This window comes from Elephantulus edwardii, unplaced genomic scaffold (assembly GCF_000299155.1).
Source record: "Elephantulus edwardii isolate Elephantulus edwardi_28Jun2011 unplaced genomic scaffold, EleEdw1.0 scaffold00024, whole genome shotgun sequence".
NCBI lineage: Eukaryota > Metazoa > Chordata > Mammalia > Macroscelidea > Macroscelididae > Elephantulus > Elephantulus edwardii.
This window is the reverse complement of record NW_006399774.1, coordinates 9,429,311-9,451,909: the sequence shown is the minus strand read 5'-3', so window position 1 is coordinate 9,451,909 and position 22,599 is coordinate 9,429,311.

Below are 22,599 nucleotides of genomic sequence, written 5' to 3'. Positions count from 1 at the left end.
GAATTTCTATGTTCAGCTTTTTGAGGAAGCACCAAACTGCCTTCCAGAATGGTTGCACAAGATTTCCTTTTTTTATTGTAATTTGAGTGAAAGTGTGGTGAGCACACTGGTTTTCCATTCAACCATGCCCTATTCATTTCTTTTTCAACATTAATTACAATAACTACAGTGGCACCACTGGGTGAATTTGAACCAGCAACCTTAGTTTAATATCTGAGTTGAATCTCACCTGTGGGCATCAGCCAGGGGCAATCTAGTTCAATAGGGCAGCTTGAACCCATAGTGCTTTAACTCTAAAGATGCTGGTGAAATATTGAACCCATTCTCAGAATGAAACTATCTGTTCAGCTTTTGATAAAGAGCTATTCTATCAATTAGTGTGATTATTACTGTTTTTATTTAAAACCACAGATGTTTTTATAGAATACTGTAATTTTTTTATTGCTTAGACACAAATAATAAATAGGCTTTGTGAAAGGTGAGAAAGAATATTATTTGCAAAACATCAGAATATATAGATTATTAGCAGTTCTGATGTAACATTTATTTTGAAACTGTGACTTTGTTTCAGTGCCATTTGTTGATATGTTAGGTCCAGTTCAAACATGATGTGAATTTTGCTTTGGTTTTTGAGCAGTTTTGCTACAAGAAACCCTAGGCAAATTTAAAAGCTTAAGGCCAGCAGATCTGAGCCTCAGGAATATACAAAATGCACACACCTCAAGCACCAGTCAGCTGTTTCAGTCCATCAGCTGTGCTATGAGTCACACCATGAAAAATGGTGAATGGGGTTATAACCTTCCATTAGTTCTCAAATGACTTTCTCTCTGCCCACGTACACTGTCCTGGAAACTGTGATCTTTCTGAGATTTCCTTCCAGAAATTTCAGCTTGTATTCGAAAGGAAGCGTGACATTTAACGTGGGATATAGAGGTCCTTGGGTGGCTCACAGGGAGCCCTGGTAGTGCAGTAGGCTGAGCATTGAATGGCTAATGAAAAGGTAGGACATCAGATCAAACCTTGGGAGGAAGAGAAGACAGCCTGCTCCTGTAAAGATTTACAACCCTGGGAGTCTAAAGGGTCACTGTGAGTCAGAACAGCTTGAAGCCACGGAGTTTGGCTTTGATTTGTACGATGCCCACAGTTGGCACTTGACCATTCACTTAGTAGTTGGTAGCTTGCGCTTATTCAGTGTCAGTGAGGAATTAAAGCCTGGAAGTCTGCTTCTATGAAGAGTCGAGCCAAGAAAAGTCCTGTGGGAGAGTTGGAATCAACTCAATGGCACAAGTTGCTGCAAGTTGGGCTCAACTCGACGCAACAGATAGTCTATATATTTTTCTTAGCTATTTAACATGAACATGCATTATTGTTCTTTGATTTTTAATAGCTTCTAGTGTGACACTTTTTCAATATCAAGATGGACAGAGAAAGAATTCAGATTATAAATGACTTCATCTTACTTGGACCCATAATCAGTACACTTGGTACCAGCAGTCAGCAAATGAGGAGACGCATTGCAGTGGGAAAGTCTGTAGTTAGAGACCTCTCCAAATTATTGAGGAGTACGGATGGTAGTTTGAGGACCAAGGTGTGCCTGATTCAGATCATGGTCTTTTCAGGCACATGTTATGCATCTGAGAATTGGACGATGACTAAGGATGACAGAAGAATTGATGTCTTTGAAATATGGTGTTGGAGAACAGTGCTGAAGATCTCATGGACTGTCAAAAGAACAAACATGTTGCAGAGAAGGTGCAGCATGAGTTTTTCTTAGAAGCAAAGATAATGAAGCTTTGATTCACAGAGTTTGGGCATGTTCCTGGGAGAGGTTATTCCATGGAGAGACACATAATGCTTTGAAAGGTGGAGAGGTGGGTAAAGAGAGGAAGACCCTCAACCAGGTGGGTTTCCATGGTGACTGTGGCAATGTTCTTGAGTGTATCAGAGATTGTGAGGATGGCAGGATAGTGTTCAGATCAGTTGTTCGTAGGGTTACTATGAACCATACATGACTCAATAGCACCTAACAGCAACAACAAGTGTGCCACTGACAAGGTGTTTGAGTGTTAGGTCCCTAAGCCCATTTTCCATAAACTTTGTGGTTTATAATGTGTGAGTTTGCATAGGCAGTGGTTTTAGGATGCCAGAATGTCCCATTTTAACAGAGCTATAATCCTGGAAAGGGTTAAACTGGGCGGCTCCTTGGAGGCAAGTATTCTGAGGCTCCGTCTAACATACTTTGGACATGTTGTAAGATGTCCTTGGAGAAGGACATCATGCTGGGGAGGGTGGAGGGACAATGCAGGAGAGGAAGACCCTCTATGAGGTGGATTGATTTGGTAACTGGGGTTATCAGGATGGGAGTGTCAGAGACAGTGCGACTGGCACAAGACAGAGCAGAGTTTAGGGCTGTTGTGCATAGGGTCGCTATGAGTCACAAGCGACTCAACGGCACATAACAACAATAACAATAATCACTCTGCAAAATCTAAAACCTACCTCAACCTAAAATACATAGTCTCTGGTTCATTAGACCTCTGCTAGCTCCTAACTAGTTTTACAAAAGATAATATTTGCCATCATTTGTATATTTGGTTTTGCAAAATCACACATCTATTTGTATAGAATATTCTCAATAAATGTTTGTTGAAATGATTTCAATTGGTCGATTCACTGGTTAAATAATAGAACCTATAATTAGAAGATGTATTGTGATGGGAAAGTCTGCTGTTAGGGACCTCTCCAAAGTGTTGAAGAGCGATGGTGTCACTCTGGAGAATAAGGTGCCTCTCTCTGATACAGGCCATGGTCTTTGCAATCACTTGTTATGCATCAGAGAGTTGGACAATGACTAGGGAGGATAGAAGGAGAATTGATGCCTTTGAGCTGTGGTGCTGGAGAAGAGTATTGAGAGTACCATGGACTGCTAGGAAAACAAACAGATTCATCCTGGAAAGGGTCAAACCGGTGGCTCCTTGGAGGCAAGGATTTTGAGGCTTTGTCTGACATACTTTGGACATGTTGTAAGGAGGAGCCAGTCCTTGGAGAAGGACATCATGCTTGGGAGGGTGGAGGGGCAGCACAGGAGGGGAAGGCCCTCTGTGAGGTGGAATGATTCAGTGACTGGGGTAATCAGGATGAGTGTGTCAGAGACAGTGCGATTGGCACAGGACAGAGCAGGGTTTAGGGCTGTTGTACATGAGTCCCAAGTGACTCAACGGCACATAACAAAAACAGCAACAACATAATTAGGTGTGCTAATCATAGGAATCTTGTCTCAGATATCTATTCCAACTCAACATACTCATTCCTAGGAATTTCCCAGGCCTGAATTACAGAAATAAAATTCTACAGAGGTAGTAATAGTTCAAATGGCTGAATTGTATAACAACACATTGGATGCAAGATTTTAATTCAAAGAAGAATTAAAGAACAGCTCCATTTCTTTCTCCTTCATTTGTCAACATATTAGTAATAGCTTAATGGGAAAGCATGGTTTTGGGATACTCAGCATAAACCTTTACCTGCCGTCCACATTCTTACCTCGGGTTTAGCTCACTGAGTTGACCATGTGGGCAGATCAAATGGTCACAGGCAGTTGAAGGAATTCTTAGCTGAAGTGCTTCAGATGTGACTCAAAACCAGAAGTCATTCTCTACTGATTTTCAAATCTCCCATAACTTCTTTTCTTCTTTCAAAAATTCCGGATACATTCTCCCCACTCCCTCAATCTGGAAAAGGAAAATTTCTAATCCCTCTCCAAAAAAGTAAGAAACATTTTTGAACAGCTCTTTCCACTGGCAGGGCTCTGAAATTCAAATCTGAGAACTGCCTTCTCCCTCTGAGGTTTTGCCAAGTGGAGTTTACCACACAACTGGAGCATATCAAAATGTTCTACTCAGAGAAGAGATCCTTAGAACAGATGTCTCCGAAATGCTGCCTTCAGTGTCAGAGCACACACTCACACACATTAACGCGAAATTTCAGACTTGAAAAATTAATTTTAAAGACATAAAATAATTTCAATTAAAACTGAAGAAGAAACTTTTTTTTGTTCTTGCATTTTCTGCCACTGTTTTTTAATGAATTAATCCCTCTTTGATGTTGTCATCATTTTTTGTGTAGCGTCGATGTTGATTCCTTTTTAAATCATCATTGCACAGAGATGATTAGAAGGAATTTGTGCCAAAGGGAGGCCAGAATCATGACCCTTAGGATTTCTCGTTTCTGAGAGTAAGAGTGTGAGAGAAATTTCATTCAGTCTTTTCTTAGTTGGCTCACTGTCTATCATTCTCGTTGCCTTGGGTAGGAACTGACTCATAGCTGATCCTTCATTTCCAAGGCTATAAATGGCACGGGAGGAGATTACACATCTTGGTCCTTCAGAATCATGGTGGATTTTAACCACCAGAGAGACACAGCCTCTGGCTTAGCCGTACCACTTTACAGTTCAGGCCTCTGGGCTCCCCCTTCTTAGATACACAACCTTGTCATTGTGAAGATTATCTGCTACGTAGACCTCTGCTCTATGCCCCTGACAGAATGCTTCTTACGAAGATTGCATGCTTAGGTAATTCTTTATATTCAGCTATCCTGTACCTGACTGGACAAAACTGGGGAGGGTCTATTACCAGTGGAAAAATCTACATGTTCTCAATGGGAAAGAAAGATTGATAAAGGGGAAACCTGTAAACATATCTGTACTATATGACCAAAAGCCAACCTCAATCCATTGCTATTGAGCTGATTGCTGCTTATGGGGCCCTCTGTCAAGTTCCAAGGCTACAGGTCTTAATAAAAGCAGACTACTGCTTTCTCCTGTGGAATGATTAGTAGATGCAAACCACTGGGTTTTTGGCTAGCATAACTTGTTGTTGTTGATGTATTGTTGTGCACTATTGAATCACTTGTGACTGAACCCTACCCTATCCTGAGCCAGTCTCTCTCTCTCTCTGACACACCTACCTCCATTACCCCAGTTACTGGGTCAATCCATCTCATTCTGGATCTTCCTCTCCTGTGCTGTCTCTCCACCCTTCCGAGTACGCTGTCCTTCTCCATGAACTGGTCCCTCCTGACCAAATGCCCAAATTATGTGGAGTGTCAAATCTTTGCCTCCAAGGAGCAGCTTGGCTTCACGTTCTTCAGGGCAGAGTTGTTTGTTCTTTTGGTAGTCCATGGTATGTTCAGTACTCTTCTCTAACACCACAGCTTAAAGGTATCAATTCTCTGCCATCAAGTAACTGCAAAGACCATGGCCTGGATCAGGTCCACCTTAGTCTCTAGACTGATATCATTGCTCTATAGCATTCTGGAGATGTCCCTGGCAGCAGACTTTTCCAAATTCATCTTTTGATTTCTTAACTGCTGTTGCCAACTGATTGTGGAACTGAGTAAGCTAAAATTCTTAATAATATCAATTTCTTTTTCATATGTCGTGGTCTTGCCAATTGGCCCAGTGATAAGAATCTTTGTTTTCTTAATGTTGCGCTGCCGTCTATATTGGAGACTACAGTTCTTGACCTTCTGCAGCAGATACTTCTGCACCTCCTCACTTTCAACAGATAAGGTTGTGCCCTCTGCATAGAGCAAATTGTTGATGAATCTTCCTCCAATTCTGATGCCACATTCCTCCTTATAGAGTCTCCAAAACAGTTAAATATTTCCAATTCTCTCAATTTAGAGACCTCATCAAAATAGTCACTACATGAAAGAGAGCCTGGCAATTCCAGAAAATTCCTTTTCTGCATGCTGTCTGACCCATGGGAAAGAGCTGATTCAGTAAGAAAGTGAAGATAAGGGAATAAGAGTGCAGATAAAAGGGAGTCAAGGGAGGTTTCAAAACCTATAAACTGCACCCTAGTGTTTCAACAAGTAAAGAATTCACTCTCTAATACATTACTCAGGAAATATGAACAAAAGTAAACATGAGAGCAGTATACATAAACAATAAATATAGGAATTTTAAAAGTAGACTATTTTAGTGGGATTTTGCTTTTAATTCATTTCATTGTATGTTTTTGAGAGATTGTGTTTCTGTCTACACTTTGTTTCTTAGGGTGTATGGCTTGGGGTGAAGTGTCATTATGTATATTTTAAAAACTACACTATATTACTGCACTCTCCCTTGCTTCTTGTGATAAGTAGGTAATGAAGTAATTCTACACTTTTCAAAGTGAGGACATTGGAAACATAATTTTTTGTTTCCCATGGGGCAGACTTGATTTAAATTCCTGCCAATGCACCCCGTACTCAGCCACCACCTTGCTGTAAGGGGGGGGCTTGATTGTTGCAGTCATGTTAAGCAGATTTCAGCAGAGGCTTCTGACAAGGTGGACTAGGAACAAAAGACTGGAGACTTCTGAGGATCACAACTCATACGGGGATAGCACCAGATGGGACAGTGCTTTTCTTGTGGGTGAGAAAGCCCATGAGCGAGAGGTGACTGGATCATAGTAACAACTACAGACAGTCACTCAAAACATACACCTGACTGCTGTCAAGTCCATTCCAACCAGTGACCCTGTGGAGTAGAGAAGAACCATCCTTAGGGTTTCTAACTGTGAATCTTTACAGAAGCGTATTGTGTCATCTTCCTCCCACAGATAGGCTGGTGGATTCACACCCTTGATCTTTTCATTATTGTAGTTATGTGCCATTGAGTGGATTCTGATTCATAGTGATCCTATGCACAATAGCTCTGAACCCTGCTCTATCCTGAGCCAGTTAAATCAGCAGTCCAATATTTAGTCGGCCGTACCAAGCAGAGAATCTCAAATATCTGTAATCAATATGTTTATCTTCTCCTGGAAAGAGTGAGGGTAAGTTGCTCCTTGGAGGCAAGGATTTTGAGTCTCTGTCTCAAATACTTAGGACATGATGCCATGACTGTCCAGTCCTTCGAGAAGGGCTTCATGTTTGGATGGGTGGAGGGAGAGCCAGGAGAGGAAAACCCCAGATGATCTGGATTGACACAGTAGCTGAGGTACTGAGTGTAGGTATGTTAGAGATGGTGAGATTGGTCCAGGATAGAGCAGTGTTCAGAGCTATTATGCATAAGGCCTATGACTCATGGTCAACTCAGTGGTACTTAACAGTAATAACAACATGTAAGTGTTAATTTATATTTACAATATATAAGGTGCGTCTGATACAGGCCATGGTCTTCGCAATCACTTGTTATGCATCAGAGAGTTGGACAATGACCAAGGAGGATAGAAGGAGAATTGATGCCTTTGAGCTGTGGTGCTGGAGAAGAGTATTGAGAATACCATGGACTGCTAGGAAAACAAACAGATTCATCCTGGAAAGGGTTAAACCGGGTGGCTTCTTGGAGGCAAGGATTCTGAGGCTCCATCTAACATACTTTGGACATGTTGTGAGGAGAGACCGGTCCTTAGAGAGGGACATCATGCTTGGGAGGGTGGAGGGACAGCGCAGGAGAGGAAGGCCCTCTATGAGGTGGATTGATTCAGTGACTGGGATAATTGGGATGGGAGTGTCAGAGACAGTGCGATTGGCACAGGACAGAGTGGAGTTTAGGGCTGTTGTACATAGGGTCGCTATGAGTCGCAAGCGACTCGACGGCACATAACAACAACAACAACATTTTGTACATGTGAGTATTCACTTCCCAAACAACATGCCTCTGTAAACTCTATGAACTTTGATAAATGTCTATAGTTGTAGAGGGGCTTCAGGCCTTTTGTTCACAGGGCTGATATGAGTTGTGCTTGACTCAAAGGCAATCAAAAGCAACAACTTAACATATATTGTTGTTGTTATGTGCCATCGAGTCGATTGTGACTCATAGCGACCCTATGTACAAGAGCCCTAAAATGCCTTTCTATCCTGTGCCAACCTCGCTGTCTCAAACACATTCATTCCCACCACTCCACTCACAGAATCAATCCATCTCATTGAAGGTCTTCCACTCCTGCGCTGTCCCTCCACTCTCCCAAACATGGTGTCCCTCTCCAAGGACCAGTCCCTCCTTGCAACATGCCCAAAGTATGTCAGACTAAGCTTCAGAATCCTTGAATCCAGGGAGCATTCTGGCTTCACGCTCTCCAGGACCAACCTGTTTGTTCTCCTTGCAGTCCATGGTATATTCAACACTCTTCTCCAGCACCACAGTTCAAAGGCATCAATTATCTTTCTATCATCCCTATTCACTGTCCAACTCTCCGATGCATAGCACATAATTGCAAAGACTATAGCCTGGATCAGGCGCACCTTAGTCTCCAGCCTGATGTCGTTGCACTTCAGTACTCTTGAGAGGTCCCTCACAGCTGACTTTCCCAATGCAATTCATCTCCTGATTTCCTGGCTGCTATTATCAAGAGTGTTGACTGTGGAACTAAGTAAAAGAAAACTGTTAACTATCTCAATCTCTTCACCATCCATACTGATGCTGCCAATTGGCCCAGTGGTGGGAATCTTTGTTTTCTTGATATTGAGCTTTAATCCATATTGAAGACTGCAGTCCTTGACCTTCTGCAGCAAGTGCTTCAGGTCCTCCTCAGTTTCAGCAAACAGGGTTGTGTCATCTGCATAACACAGGTTGTTGATGATTCTTCCACTAATCCTGATGCCACATTCCTCCTTGTACAGCCCAGCATCTCAGATGATCTGTTCTGCATACAGATTGAAAAGGTATATCTATTATTATTGTTATGTGCCAGTGAGTCAACTACAATTTCTAGCAACCCAATGCACAATAGTTTGAACCCTACCCTATCTAAGCCAGTCTCACTGTCATTGATACAACTGTCCCATTGCCACAGTCACTGGCTCAGTCTATCTTGTCCAGCATCTTCCTGTCCTTCTCTGACCCTCTACTCTTCCGTGCTTGATGTCTTCCTACAAGGACTTATCCCTCCTAGCGACATGACCAAAGTATGTGAAACACAGTTTCAAAATCCTTGCCTCTAGGGAGTAACCTGACTTCACCCTCTCTAGGACAGAACTGTTTTTCTCTTGCCAGCCAGGAGATAGCTATATAGCATTGGGAAAATCTGTTGTAAGGGACGTCTCCAAAATCCCGAAGAGCAATGGTGGATGTTGATTTAATGACTAAGGTGCACTTGATTCAGGTCATGATCTTCTCAATCACTTGCTATGCATTTGAGAGCTGGAAAATAAATCAGGATGACAGAAGAAGAATCATTGCCTCTGAGCTGTGGTGTTGGAGAAGAGTGCTGGATTTCCCATGGACTGCCAAAAGAACAAGTGATTCTGTCTGGGAGAAAGTCCAGCCAGAATGCTCCCAAGAGGTAAGGATGACGAAGCTTTGTCACACATGCTTTGGACATATTGTTAGAGGAGGCTATTCCTTGCAAAGGGACCTTGGATAAGTGGAGGGTCAGTGAAAGAGAGGAAGACCCTCAACCAGATGGACTGACACAGTGACTTCAGCAATGGGCTCAGGTATGTCAGAGATGATGAGGACAGAACAGGATAGAACAGACTTCAGATCTGTTTTTCATAGGGTTGCTTTGCATCGCATTCATCTTGACAACAACTAACAAAAACACATGTGTGTGTATGTGTGTGTATATTTGTTGTTGTGTACTTCAGAGTTGGAACCAACTCATAGCTGACCCTCCTGTGGGTTTTCAGAGGCGGTTAATCTCATGAGAGGAGATTGCCCATCTTTCTCCTGTGGAACAGCTAGTGGTCTTGAACAATGTGCCTTCAGGATCGCAGCACAGCTTCTTGCCACTTGGGCCACCAGAGCTCCCTCTAACGATCTAAAATATGAGGGAAAGGCTGACAGTGCAGGCAGGCGATTTTCTGAAACCCCACATGTATTTCCTCAGCCAGCCTTGTTAATGTGCTCTGAGTCTCCTAGGCTCTCTCCTCTCCCACGGCCTGAATACAGTGAAAGACCAGCAGATAAAATCTTTCTGTAATACAGAAGCAATCATGTCGACATTGTACCAGATAATAGCCCTGTTTAAGTCTGCAGGTGGCATTTCTATTGACGGTAAACTCCTAGAGCCTATGCACAAATATTGGCATGCAGGTAACTAGCTAACAGTCAGAAAAGATAGTCAAACACATAAAGTATAATCAGAGCCTTAGAAAGGGCCCCTCGTTGTTACGTCTCTGTAAGCGGAGAATATGTTACTCGTTTCTCTGCCTTCCTCCTTGAGGCAGCAGCTGGGCCTGCCTGGTCTACAGAAGGGGTGTCCATTCTTGCTGAGCACGAGGATCACCTGGGAAGTTTGATGACATAACGACATTTCAATCTCACCTCCAGAGACTCTAATTTGATTGATCTGGGATTCATCTCAAGCCAAAAGCCTCCACTGTTGAGCTGAGACTGACTCTTAGAGAGCCTTCAGGACAGAGCAGAACTGCCCATGGAGTTGTCTAAGGCTATAGGCGTAGAACGGACACTGGTGGGGTTGATCTGCTGACCTTTGGTTACCAGCCACCGACGTGTCTCCCCCCAGCAGCAGCAGGTGGAGTCACAGGGCTTGAGCAATGTTCAAAGCTTCCCCAGTGATCCTGCGAGGCAACGGTGATGAAGTCATCTGGACACCCATTTCTCTGCGCCGTGGTTATTCTCAGAGCTAGACAGAGTAGCTCAGTCTTGGCTCTGTTTTAGAATCACTTGCTGTGTTCTTCTACTCTCCCATATCCAAGACACACCTCTGACCAATTGTGTCACATCCTCTGGAGCGAGGATCCAGGAGTCATTACTTTTTAAAAACTCCTGAGATGATTCAGGAGTGCAGCCAAGGTTGATGGCTGCCGGCGAGTGATGTGTGTGTTGGAGGGTTGTGTGTGTTTGTGAATGGCGGTGATGGCAGGCAGTGGGCAGGTGGGAGGGTGGTCCAGCTGTGAGGAATGTGGAGTGAGGAGGAGATGGGCTCCAAGTGGGCAGTGCCAGGGGAGGGCTGGCCCCAGGGTAGAGGAAAAGGGAAATCCTTAGCAGCTAACCAAACAACATCTCTGTTCTGGGAAGTTGGGCTTTTCACAGAGGTGAGCAGCTCTCCAGATCCAGCGTCCATGGGGAGAAGGAAGGGGGAGCAGGGACATCCAGAGAAGTAGGCTCGCTGGAACTTTTCACCTGCTTCAGCTACACCCGGGGGACAGAGTGGCTACTGGGACCCAGAAACTGGAAGACTCCTGGCAAACTTCACCTCTTTCCCCCTGACTTCTTCCTCTTTTCTTCACACACACACACATGCGCACACACACACACAAACACACACACGCACACACGCACACACACCCCTTCCTCCTTACAGAGACCATCTGGCTATAAACCTCTCAGATGACCCTTCAACCAGTCCACCTCAGACCGCTTTACCCAGGAATCACCCTTTCATTCTCACTGCCATGAGGTCCATTTTGACTCATGACCTTATTCTACAGGGTATTTTATAGGGTCATATAAGGAGCTCTGGTGGCCTAGAAGCAAGAAGCTGTACTGCAATCCTAAAGGCACGTGGTTCAAATCCACCAGCTATTCCCTGGGAGAAGGATAGATAATCTCCTGCTGCACAATTTTCTGCCTCTGAAAACCCACCGGGGGGTCAGCTGTGGGTTGGTTCTGACTCCATGGCACACAACAACAAGAACAACAAGAACAGGGTCATGTAGGATAATAAGTCCTATAAGTTAAAAGAGGCTTGTCCAGTGTTCCCCAGGGTGTGACCTTTCTGGAAGCATTCCACCACATCTTTCTCAAGGAATAGCTGGTGAGTTCAAACCCATGACCTTTTGGTTACCAGCTCAGCGCTTCCCTCTGGACTATCAGGGCTCTTTAAGAAGAGGCGAGGCGCCCAGTGCTCAAAAACCAAGTCCTCAAAACAAGTAGAGCCAGCCATGCATCATGGTAAACAAGCTTTTGTTAAAGAGAGGACAGGACTCAGTCCTCAACAATGTCACTTTCCAAACCTTTGTGTGTTGATGAGACATTTCTGGTGAGTTGACTGTCTGGACCCCTGCCCGTCCCTCCCTCTGGATTCTGACAGTGGATCTGGAGCTGCAGGCAGGAATCTACATCCTTTAATGGAGTTCCCAGCTGTGCTGGTGGCCAGGTCCTAGGCCCTTCAGAAAGCAGAGTGCAGCAGCGAACGCAGGAGGGGAAAGCGATTGATAACCAAACCCAAGATCTGCCCCTCTTCCCTTACCCCTCTTCGCCTTCCATCTTTCATATTGAGTTACGTGTAGAGGACTCAGGATTGGAACCTACAGTTATCATAGGCTATAGACTGCACGCCATTACAGGTGTGTAATAGGCACTTGTCCCCAGGGGCCCCAAATCCTTTATAATGAATTTTTTCCTAAAATATATACCTGAACATAATGCAAAGGCCACAGTAAAGCTCCTGCCAGTGTGTGTGCGCGCGCGCACACACACACACACACACACACGTCTCTGTTATGACTCCATATGTTTCTGAAGCAGTAAATCTTGATATGAGGAGACCACTCATCTTTCTCCTGAGGGATAGCTGGTGGATTCGAACCACTGACTTTTGGGTTAACATTCTGGCACATATGCACTGCACCACCAGTGCTCCTAGTAAGCACAAAAAGCACAGCAAAAATATTATTTTCTCTTCAGGAGGAGGACACTCCTAGCCGTAGTGTGACGATGCCTTGTAGATCCCCCTTCACTGTCCTGGGGACGCACCTTCCAGCTGCCCTGGCCCTGCCTGTGGCAGGTGACCTCACTAGCTCCTCCTCAACAGACCTCAGAGGGATTTACATTGAGGGTATAGAATGGTGGCTTTTTGCTGGCACGTGATCTAAGTCACCTTCAGTCCTCACTTAAAATCTTCCCTACAGGTATAAGATCCTTGGGTGGTCTAAAGGGTGTACACTCCACTGCTAACCTCAAGGTTGTTTGATTCCATCCAGGCTACCACAGAAGAAAGGCTTTGTGATCTGCTTCCATGGTGACGACAGCTAAGAAAACCCCACAGAGTGTCATTCTACTTTACAGCACTCGGGGGGTACCATGAGTTAGAATTGAGTTGATGGCAAAGGTTTGGATTTTCCCAGGTGCCAAGCATGCCTTGTGGGATGGGGGTGTTGGCTTCCTCCTTACGCAGTCCAAGGAGGTAGCTGAATCTGTCAGGAAGTGATCTGCTGGTCCCTTCCCTAACCACGACCTTGGCTGTGGAGGTTGGATTTTCCTTAGCCTTTGAGGGATCTGAGTCAATTGACTCAAACTCTTCAGAAAAAGAAATGGTGTTCCAGCTGAGTATATTTGTGTGTGGACAGTAAGTTCCTGTTGTGATTTTTGACACTACTGTGTCAGAGGAAGACCGTCAAGCAGGTGGACTGACACAGTGATGTCAGATATCACAAAGTGATGTCACAAAGGTGCAATGGCTTGTGCATGTCAGAGTTTGGGAGGAGGGCTCAGGGTAGGGCAGGGTTCAGCTCTGTTGTTCACAGGGTTGCTATGAGCCGCACTAGATTTGAGGGCACCTGGAAATGACAACAGCTGTGGGTCTGGCTTGTAACACAGGCATTTTACACTTATTGTCTCATCTTCTCAACAACAATACAATACAGAGATTGTCTCAGTTCACTCAAAAGAGAAAGAAAATGTTAAAAATAGAAAAAAAACCTCACCAAAAAAACCCCACAACAAATGGAGACTTGCACACCAGTGTTCATAGCAGCATTGTTCACCATCTCAAGAACATGGAAACAGCCCAGATGTTCAACCACAATTGAATGGATTGAGAAATTATGATACATTCTCATGATGGAAAATGACATAGCATGCAGAAGCAATGATTTTGATAATCACTACCCAACTTGGGAGGGACTTGAGAGCACTATGCTAAGTGAACTAACTCAGTTCCGTAAGGACAAATACTACATAAGACCATTTATGGTGAATAGATAACTAATAAAACATGTATGTGGATCTGGGGGGGAGGGTGGAAGGGTAGGAGCAGAGGGGTGAAAATGGGCAGAAGGGTCATCCTAGGTCACACAATTTGATGGATAGAGGGAGGGGTGAGTAAAAGAAATAGGAAAGATCCATGTGAAAAACAATGTATACAGACTTTGCAAGTAAACCACCATAAAATAAAAATTTTATCTAAAAAACTCCCCAAAGCAAAAAAAATAAAAAAAGATAAGATGCCTAATGTCACTTGGATGATGAGCAGTGAAGTCCTCCTTGCGGTCTGGCTCACCTGACCACAAAGCTCATGCTCTCCCGTCACCCCACAGGGTCCTCAGGAGATAGTCCTAGAGGAAGGCCTCTGTGGGGTTAGGGAGCTGAGGGAGGGCGTATCAAAGAGCGTCTAGGCCTCAGGCAGCTCCTGTGCTGACCAGACAATCCTGTGAACAGGGTCAGAAAGCACCACCTTTCTCCAGTCTGTTGTTTTGTGTCACCAGGTCATTCCCCTGCACAGACCCTATGTATGACTGAGTAGGGCTTTCTTGGCAACAATCTTTAGGAGAGTAAGTTGTTAGGCCTTTTCTTCTGCGGGACTTCTGCAGGGCTTTGAACTACTAACTTTTAGGTTAATAAAAACAAAACCACAAAAATGGAAAAGACACCCATTACCATTTCTGAGATACCACCTTAAGTCAGAAATTTTTTAAAAATCCAAAACATTTTTATTTAAAAGAAAATTTTGATTTTATATTGGTTTATTTACAAAGTTCATATACGTTGTTTTCACACCAGATCTTTCCCATTCTTTTATCCGCCCATCCCTCCATCCACCAAATTGTAAGACCCTATGATTAACCTCCTGCTCTACCCTTCTGCACCCTTCCGGTCCTTGGATCCTCATACACATTCTATAATAATGGTCTTATTATTCTTGTTATATGCCGTCGAGTTGCTTGTGACTCATAGCAACTCTGTGTACAAGAGCCCTAAACCCTGCTCTATCCTGTGCCAACCTCACTGTCTCTGACACACCTACTCCCATTACCCCAATCACTGAATTGATCTATCTCATCGAGGGTCTTCCTCTCTTGCCCTATCCCTCCACTCTCTCAAACATGATGTCACTCTCCAAGGACTGGTACCTCCTTGCAACAAGCCCAAAATATACCAGATAAAGCTTCAGAAGCCTTACCTCTAAGGAGCAGCCTGGTTTCACCCTCTCCAGGACAAACCTGTTTCTTCTCCTAGCAGTCCATGGCATATTCAATACACTTCTCCAGCACCACAGCTGAAAGGCTCAATTCTCCTACTATCATCCTTAGTCACTGTCCAGCTCTCTGACACATAGCATGCAATTGCAAAGAATATGACCTGGATCAGACACACCTTAGGCTCCAGCCTGATGTCATTGCTCTTAAGTACTCTGGAGAGGTCCCTGACAGATGTCTTTCCCAATGTAATTTGTCTCTTGATTTCCTGGCTGCTGGTACCAAGAGTGTTGATTGTGGAACAAAGCAAACTAAAACTGTTAACAATCTCAATCTCTTCACCATCCATAATGATGCTGCCAATTGACTCAGTGGTGAGAATCTTTGTTTTCTTGATATTGAGCGTCAATCCATATTGAAGGCTACAGTCCTTGACCTTCTGCAGCAAGCGCTTCAGGTCCTCCTCAGTTTCGGCAAGCAGGATTGTGTCATTTGCATAACCCAAGTTGTTTATGAATCTTCCTCCAACCCTGATGCCACATTTTTTCTCGTGTAGCCCAGTGTCCTGCATGATCTGTTCTGCATACAGATTGAAAAGGGATGGAGACAGAATACATTCCTGGAAGACACCCTTCTCGATACTGAACCATGCAGTGTTTCCTTGCTCAGTTCTGATGACTGCCTCTTTGCTTCAAGTATAGGCTTCACTAAGCACAATCAAACGTTTTGGGATTCCCATTTTTCTTTTTAAGATAAACCTGACAATACTGACTGAGCATTAAAATTTTGTAGAACAACCGTCTGTGCTCGGCATATGTGATTTGATCAGTACTGAACTAACCTTTGCTATCTCTTTCCCTTCTTCCTCCACATTATTGTTTTTATCTCTTCTCATATTTTTTAATGGTTTGCGTACAATCTCTCATATACATTGTGTTTCATGCACATGCATTGTGTTTTACACAACCTTTCATTTACCTTTTGTTTTGCTCATTTACATTGTGCTTTATCCAATCATTTATATGCACTGTATTTTATATAACTAACTACTGTTGAGCCATGCCTATCCATTAACCTGTCTTTTAAAGTCCCGGTTGAATCTTTCCTATTATTACTCACTGCCTCCATCTGCCTCTATCCTCAGCTATCCTCGTGACTTCCCTACTTGCCCTTTCCCCACCCCCCACAGCCTTTCCCTCTCTCCTTTTGAAGGCTGTACAATCTTATGAGATCAGACTGCCTCAAGTTTTCTCCTGTGGAGGGGCTGATGGATCTAAACTGATGGAATTTCCTTTTTTGAAAGCAAAGAGGCGAGAGAGCAAAGCTGAGGCTGCAGGCTGCCTTACGTTGTCAGGGCTGCGCTCTCTGCCCCTTGTATCAGAGCCTTGGTACTCCCAGCGAAGTGTGGAGATCAGCAACTTCAGCATTACTGGGGAGCTCGCTGGAAGGGTTGAATTTTGCATCCACGCTAGATTTACTGAATCAAAGATCTTCCTATTATAATGAGCTTCATAAAATTTGTAGACACAGTCAAGTTTGACAATTTTTGTTCTTATAATATGGAAAAAACCTGCAATGTAGGGTCAAAAACTTGTGGTAGAGGGAGAGGATCAGAGGTTTTTCTCACATATCATATTGTTCAAAAGAGTAAATAAATGAAAATAAGGGGGGAAGGGGGGAGGGGTTTGTGCGGGGAGAAGAGTGCAACAATGAATGAATGGAATTCTAAAATCTCTGTAGATGTTCATTGAAATGAAAAATAAACAAACTAAATTAAAAAAATAAAAAAATGAAAATAATTGTAAAGCAGCAACAGCATAGAGCAGACCTTATGTTGCAATTTCCACCTCTATAAAGCTACCTCCTCTTGTTTTCCACAAGATGGATTGACTCAGTGACTGGGGAAATGGGGGTTGTTCTGTCAGAGACAATGAAGTTGGCTCAGCATAGAGCAGCAGTCAGGGCTGTTGTGCATAGGGTTGCTATGAGTTGCAAGTGACTCAATGGCACATAACAACAACAAGAACAACAACAATCAATAAACTATTACTTTACTTCATCTTAGGGAGCTCTAGTGGCCTAACAGGCACAGAGTGATGCTCTCAACTTGAAAGCAGGTGGTTCAAATTCACCAGCTTCTCTGAGCAAGAAATGAGCAGTCTTCTCCCATGAGATTCGTGACCTCTAAAATCGCACTGGAGAATCAGCTATGAATTAGTTTCAACTTGATGACACACCTCTTCTATGTGGTCATGCCTCTTCTGCGTGCTCACACCCAATCTGCATGCTCACTCCTCTCCTGTGTGCTCACACCCCTTCCATGTGTTCACACCTCTTCTGTGTTCTCACACCTCTCTGGTGTGCTCACACCTCTTCTGTATGTTCACACCTCTTCTGTGTGCTCACACCCCTTCTATGTGCTCACGCCCGTTCTATGTGTTCACACCACTTCTGCGTATTCACACTACTTCTGTGTACTCACACTACTTCTGTGTTCTCATACCTCTTCTCTGTTCTCACACCTCTTTTGAGTACTCACACGTCTTGTATGTGATAATGCCTCTTCTGAGTGCTCACACCCCTTTTGTTTGCTCACACCCCTTCTGTGTGTTTACACCTCTTCTGTGTTATCACACCCCTTCTATGTGCTCACACTCATTCTCTATGTTCACACCTCTTCTGTGTGCTTATGCTTGTTCTATGTCCTCATGCCTTTTCTGTGTGCTCACATCTTTTCTATGTGCTCACGCCCGTTCTATGTGTTCACACCACTTCTGTGTTCTCACACTACTTCTGTGTTCTCATACCTCTTCTCTGTTCTCACACCTTTTTTGTGTACTCACACATCTTGTATGTGATCATGCCTGTTCTGAGTGCTCACACCCCTTCTGTGTGCTCACACCCCTTTTGTTTGCTCACACCCCTTCCGTGTGTTTACACCTCTTCTGTGTTATCACACCCCTTCTGTGTGCTCACACCCAATTTGCATGTTCACACCCCTTCTGTGCATTCACACCTCTTCTGTGTGCTCATGCTCTTTCTATGTGTTCATGCCTCTTCTGTGTGCTCACACCCATTGTGCATGCTCACTTCCCTTCTGTGTGCTCACACCCCTTCTGTGTGTTCACACCCCTTCCGTGTGCTCACACCCATTCTGTGTGCTCACACCCCTTCTGTGTGTTCACACCCCTTCTGTGTGCTCACACCCATTCTGTGTACTCACACCCATTCTGTGTGCTCACACCCATTCTGTGTACTCACACCCATTCTGTGTGCTCACACCCCTTCTGTGTGTTCACACCCCTTCTGTGTGTTCACACCCCTTCCGTGTGCTCACACCCATTCTGTGTACTCACACCCATTCTGCGTGCTCACACCCCTTCTGTGTGTTCACACCCTTTCCATGTGCTCACACCCATTCTGTGTACTCACACCACTTCTGTGTTCTCACACCTCTTCTGTGTGCTCACATCTCTTCTGTGTGTTGCTTGCTGGGAAGTTACCTGAAGGAAAGCAGAATGAGGAGAGAAGTATTTAGGGTTTTAGGTTCAAATCCTGGCTTTGCCACTCACGAACAATGTTACCTTGGCTAAGACATTAAACAACTCTGTTCTGTAAGCACAGCTCATTGCTCTTGACCCTCATGGCTGACTCAGAGCTGACCCTCCCGTGGCTTTCCAGAGGCTCTAAATTGCCTGGGAGGAGACTGCTCATCTCTCTCCTTTGGAGAAACTGCTGGATTTGAGTCACCTGCCTTTGAGTTGGTAGTGCCACTCTTTGACTCTTTAACCTAAGGGTCGCTGTGTCTTAGTGCTCTTCTTTAAGAAACAGACTAAGAAACCCCTGCATTGCAGGGCCCACTGTGTGGAGAACGTGCACGCACATGTATGTCTGAGTGTGTATGCAAAGAGAAAGCTCTCAATGAATGATAATGCATCAAATAGATGTTTCAGCCCTGGAGAAACATATGCTTTGAATCAGCTAATATTTACTCTGATTCCCTCTTGAAACAATAAATGTCACGACTGGGCAGGGCCAGGTTTATAGGCAGGAGCGGTGTGGGCTAAGACTTTGCTCCTCGAAGTGTGGTCTCTGGACCAGCAGTGGTGGCATCATCACTTGGGAACTCTCAAGCCTCACTCCAGACTCCTAAACCCAAATCTACTTAGATGCCCATCTTCATAATGTTGGTGAGGTTGGTAAGCCATCAAGCTGGCTCCAAGTCGTGGGGGTCTTATTAATAGCACATAGTGTTGCCTGATGCTACACCATCGTCTTGACCATGGGTATATTCAGACCCATTGATGTGGGTGATATCAATCCATCTCACTGGAGGTGTCCCGTGTTTTCCTTCGCCCTCTACTTGGTGGTTAAATGCTGGTAGTGAATTAAGTGTTGAACTATGAACCCTACCTTTGGCTGCTCCAACCCAGGGATTTTGCGGGAGAGAGATAAGGCAGTCTCCGCCCGCTGAAACCTACAGCCTCAATAATCCAGTGGCTTTGCCTAGGCTACCATGGAAGACCTCTGTGGATTGGAACCCACGAAAGGCAGCAGGGTTGGGCTTCTGCATTAGTAAACGTGAGGCTCGCTGTTTTCTTTGAATTTTGAGAAGACGATGACTTGGAATCCATAGTGCGGTGGGGAACTGCTGGGATTTCTGTGCTGTTCGGTGCCTGGCAAGTCCATCTTCTGGGAGTATCCCATGGATTGTCTCCCACCACAGGGGAGGGATCTAGTGCCCAGTCTGTGTATGAGAGAGTTAGGAGGCCAGAAACTCCCCACCAGGGTCTGCTTTGCACTTGACATCTTTTGGTCTCCTATTGCTGGGGCGCAGGGAATACTGCTGCTGAGTCAGAAGCAGGCCAGGGAGGTGGAGAGTATGTGCATGCTGGTAGTGGCATCTGCAGTGGTGACCTGTGGCCTCCAAGGGGAACTGTGGGATGGTTGCCATGGTAACTGCTGCACATGGTCAAGGGTGACTAGTGGAGCTGCGGAATCGGATCAGAGGCCCTTCCCCAGGGCCCCCCTGTCGCTGACACAGCAGTAGGAGGGCAGTTGGTCTCACCCACACGGGAGTCTGACAGGGATGCAGAAGTGGGCAGAGTCTTTTGGTTCCTTGTTTTGCCATATGCTTTCACTCTGAGGAAAACAAGGAAATGCAGAGAAAGGAAATAAAAAGAAATTGTGAGTATTTTGTGATAAGCATGATAAACATGACACACTTTAAGCAAACAGGAGCTAAAATCATGGGAAATAATCTGTCACAGAACCTCTGTTTTTGAGATCATCAAGATTGCAGCTCTGGTGAATACAAAGGGTACCTCTTCAGAGCCTTTCATTTTACAGATAACAAGTATGAAGTCCAGGCAGATTCAGAGATTTGCTCAGAACTAGGTAGCAATGGTGTAAATCAAACAAAGTCTATGCTTTCTAGAAGCTGTGGCTTGTAGACGTTTAAGAATGCCACCGCCATCGAGTTGATGCTGACTCAGAGAGTCTCAAGAGAACAGAGTGTAACTGGCTCATAGGATTTCCAAGATGGTAAATTTTTATGGAAGCAGATGGTGTCATCTTCTTCCCATAAAGCAATTGGTGTGTTGAAACTGCTGACTTTGAGGTTGGCAAGAATAGGGCTTTAATTATGCCACCAAGTCATTTTATAGAAGCTTAAGAAATGGACCAATTCAGTTCAGGGCTGTTGTTGATAGTGGCTATTTAAGCTCTTGAATCTATTCTGAACCATGCCATCCCCCAAAGTGGAGAGTCTGACTGTACTTTGAAGGGTGGTCAAGAATATGATCTTCTGGCAGGAGATTGCCAAGGTCTTACTCCCGAGGCTCCTGGATGGATTTGAACTGCCAATTTTTCAATCAATAGTTCAATTTTCTCCTTTGGCACTATCCTGAGACACTGACCTTGAGTATAAACAAAACAAAATATTGTCCAGCCCTGTACCATCATCTCCAATATCTTTGATGTTTGAGCTTGTTTTTCAAACTATTGTAAAAATCAATTTTATTAACCACAGTCTAAAGGTGATCTAAGACATGATATTTTGTACTGATTCATATACGCCTGAAATTTAAACAATAAATAAGAAAGAAATGAATAAAAAGAAGCAAAATCTTTTAACAGTGATATTTGAGAAGAGCATTGCCTATAACAGGCCAAATTTATTATTTTTTTAATAAATACTCTTTAAATGTCACAGCAGTCATTTTTCTATTTGTTGTACTGAACAACTTGGAGTTGCTGTGATGCTGAACACTGTTCCATAGTCTTGTCAAATACCATAATGGTGACCCATTACATATAATGTTTGGATGAGCTTCCAGATTGATTCATGTTGCGAAGCAGGAGTGGCATCCACTTCCTAAACTAGATGCCTCTGGAAACTCTACATACTCTCTAAACTCTCTAAATGTATAGAAATGATGTTAGTTATAGAATAAAGTTCAGGTCTTTTGTGCAAAGCTTACTCTGAGTCATATTTGACTTGATGACACTTAAACACTGCTAAATGAGACCAGTGTTGTTATATCTGGAGGAGCACTCTTCCACTTTGCACATCGCTCGTCAATGTGCTTGCTGTAGGACGTAACCTGGGTTTTCTGTGATGCTGAACTTTGTGCCATTGACATATCAAATACCATAATGGTTTCCCAATGTGGACAGTGTTTGGTGGAGCTCCCAGTTGTGAAACAGGTTTGGAAGCAGGAGTGGCATCACTTCCTAAACCACATGCCTCTGGAAACTCTATGTACTTGGAGAAATGACGATAGTTGTGGAAAGGCATTAGGTGTTTTGTTCATAGAGTAGCTATGAGTTGATTGACTCGATGGCAATCAACCAGCACCACAACACCACCAAAAGAACAAACACATTTACTATGGAGGAAGTTGCAATCAGGGTGCTCTTTATAGGCAAGGATGATGAAACTTCATCTCACCCACTTTGGGTATGTCCTTGGCAAAAGGCGTCAGTCTGGGAAAGGGTAGAGTTAGTGAAAGAGAGGAAGACCCTCCACAGGGTGTATTGACACGTGATGGTAACAATGTTCTCAGGCATGGGGGTGGGAGTGAGGATGGTGCAGGATGGACAGGGTTCCTATTCATTGCTCATGGGATTGATCATATTGTTCACATTGTCAGTTGACTGGATGGCACCTCCAACTACAACAATCTTACAGAGCATTTCTCTCCTTTCCACTGGCTTTTCCTAGGATAAAGTCCTATTCTAGGCATTGCTCTTTTTTTAAAGATATTTAAAAGGAGTGTTTTTTTAATTGTTGTTGTCATGTGCCATCAAGTTGCCCATGACTCATACAGACCCAATGTACAACAGCCCTAAACTCTGCTTTGTCCTGTGCCAATCTCACTGTCTCAGACACACCCACCTCGATTACCCCAGTCACTGAATTAACCCACCTCAAAGAGGGTCTTCCCCTCCTGCGCTGTCCCTACACCCTGTCAAGCATGACGTCCTTCTCCAAGGACTGGT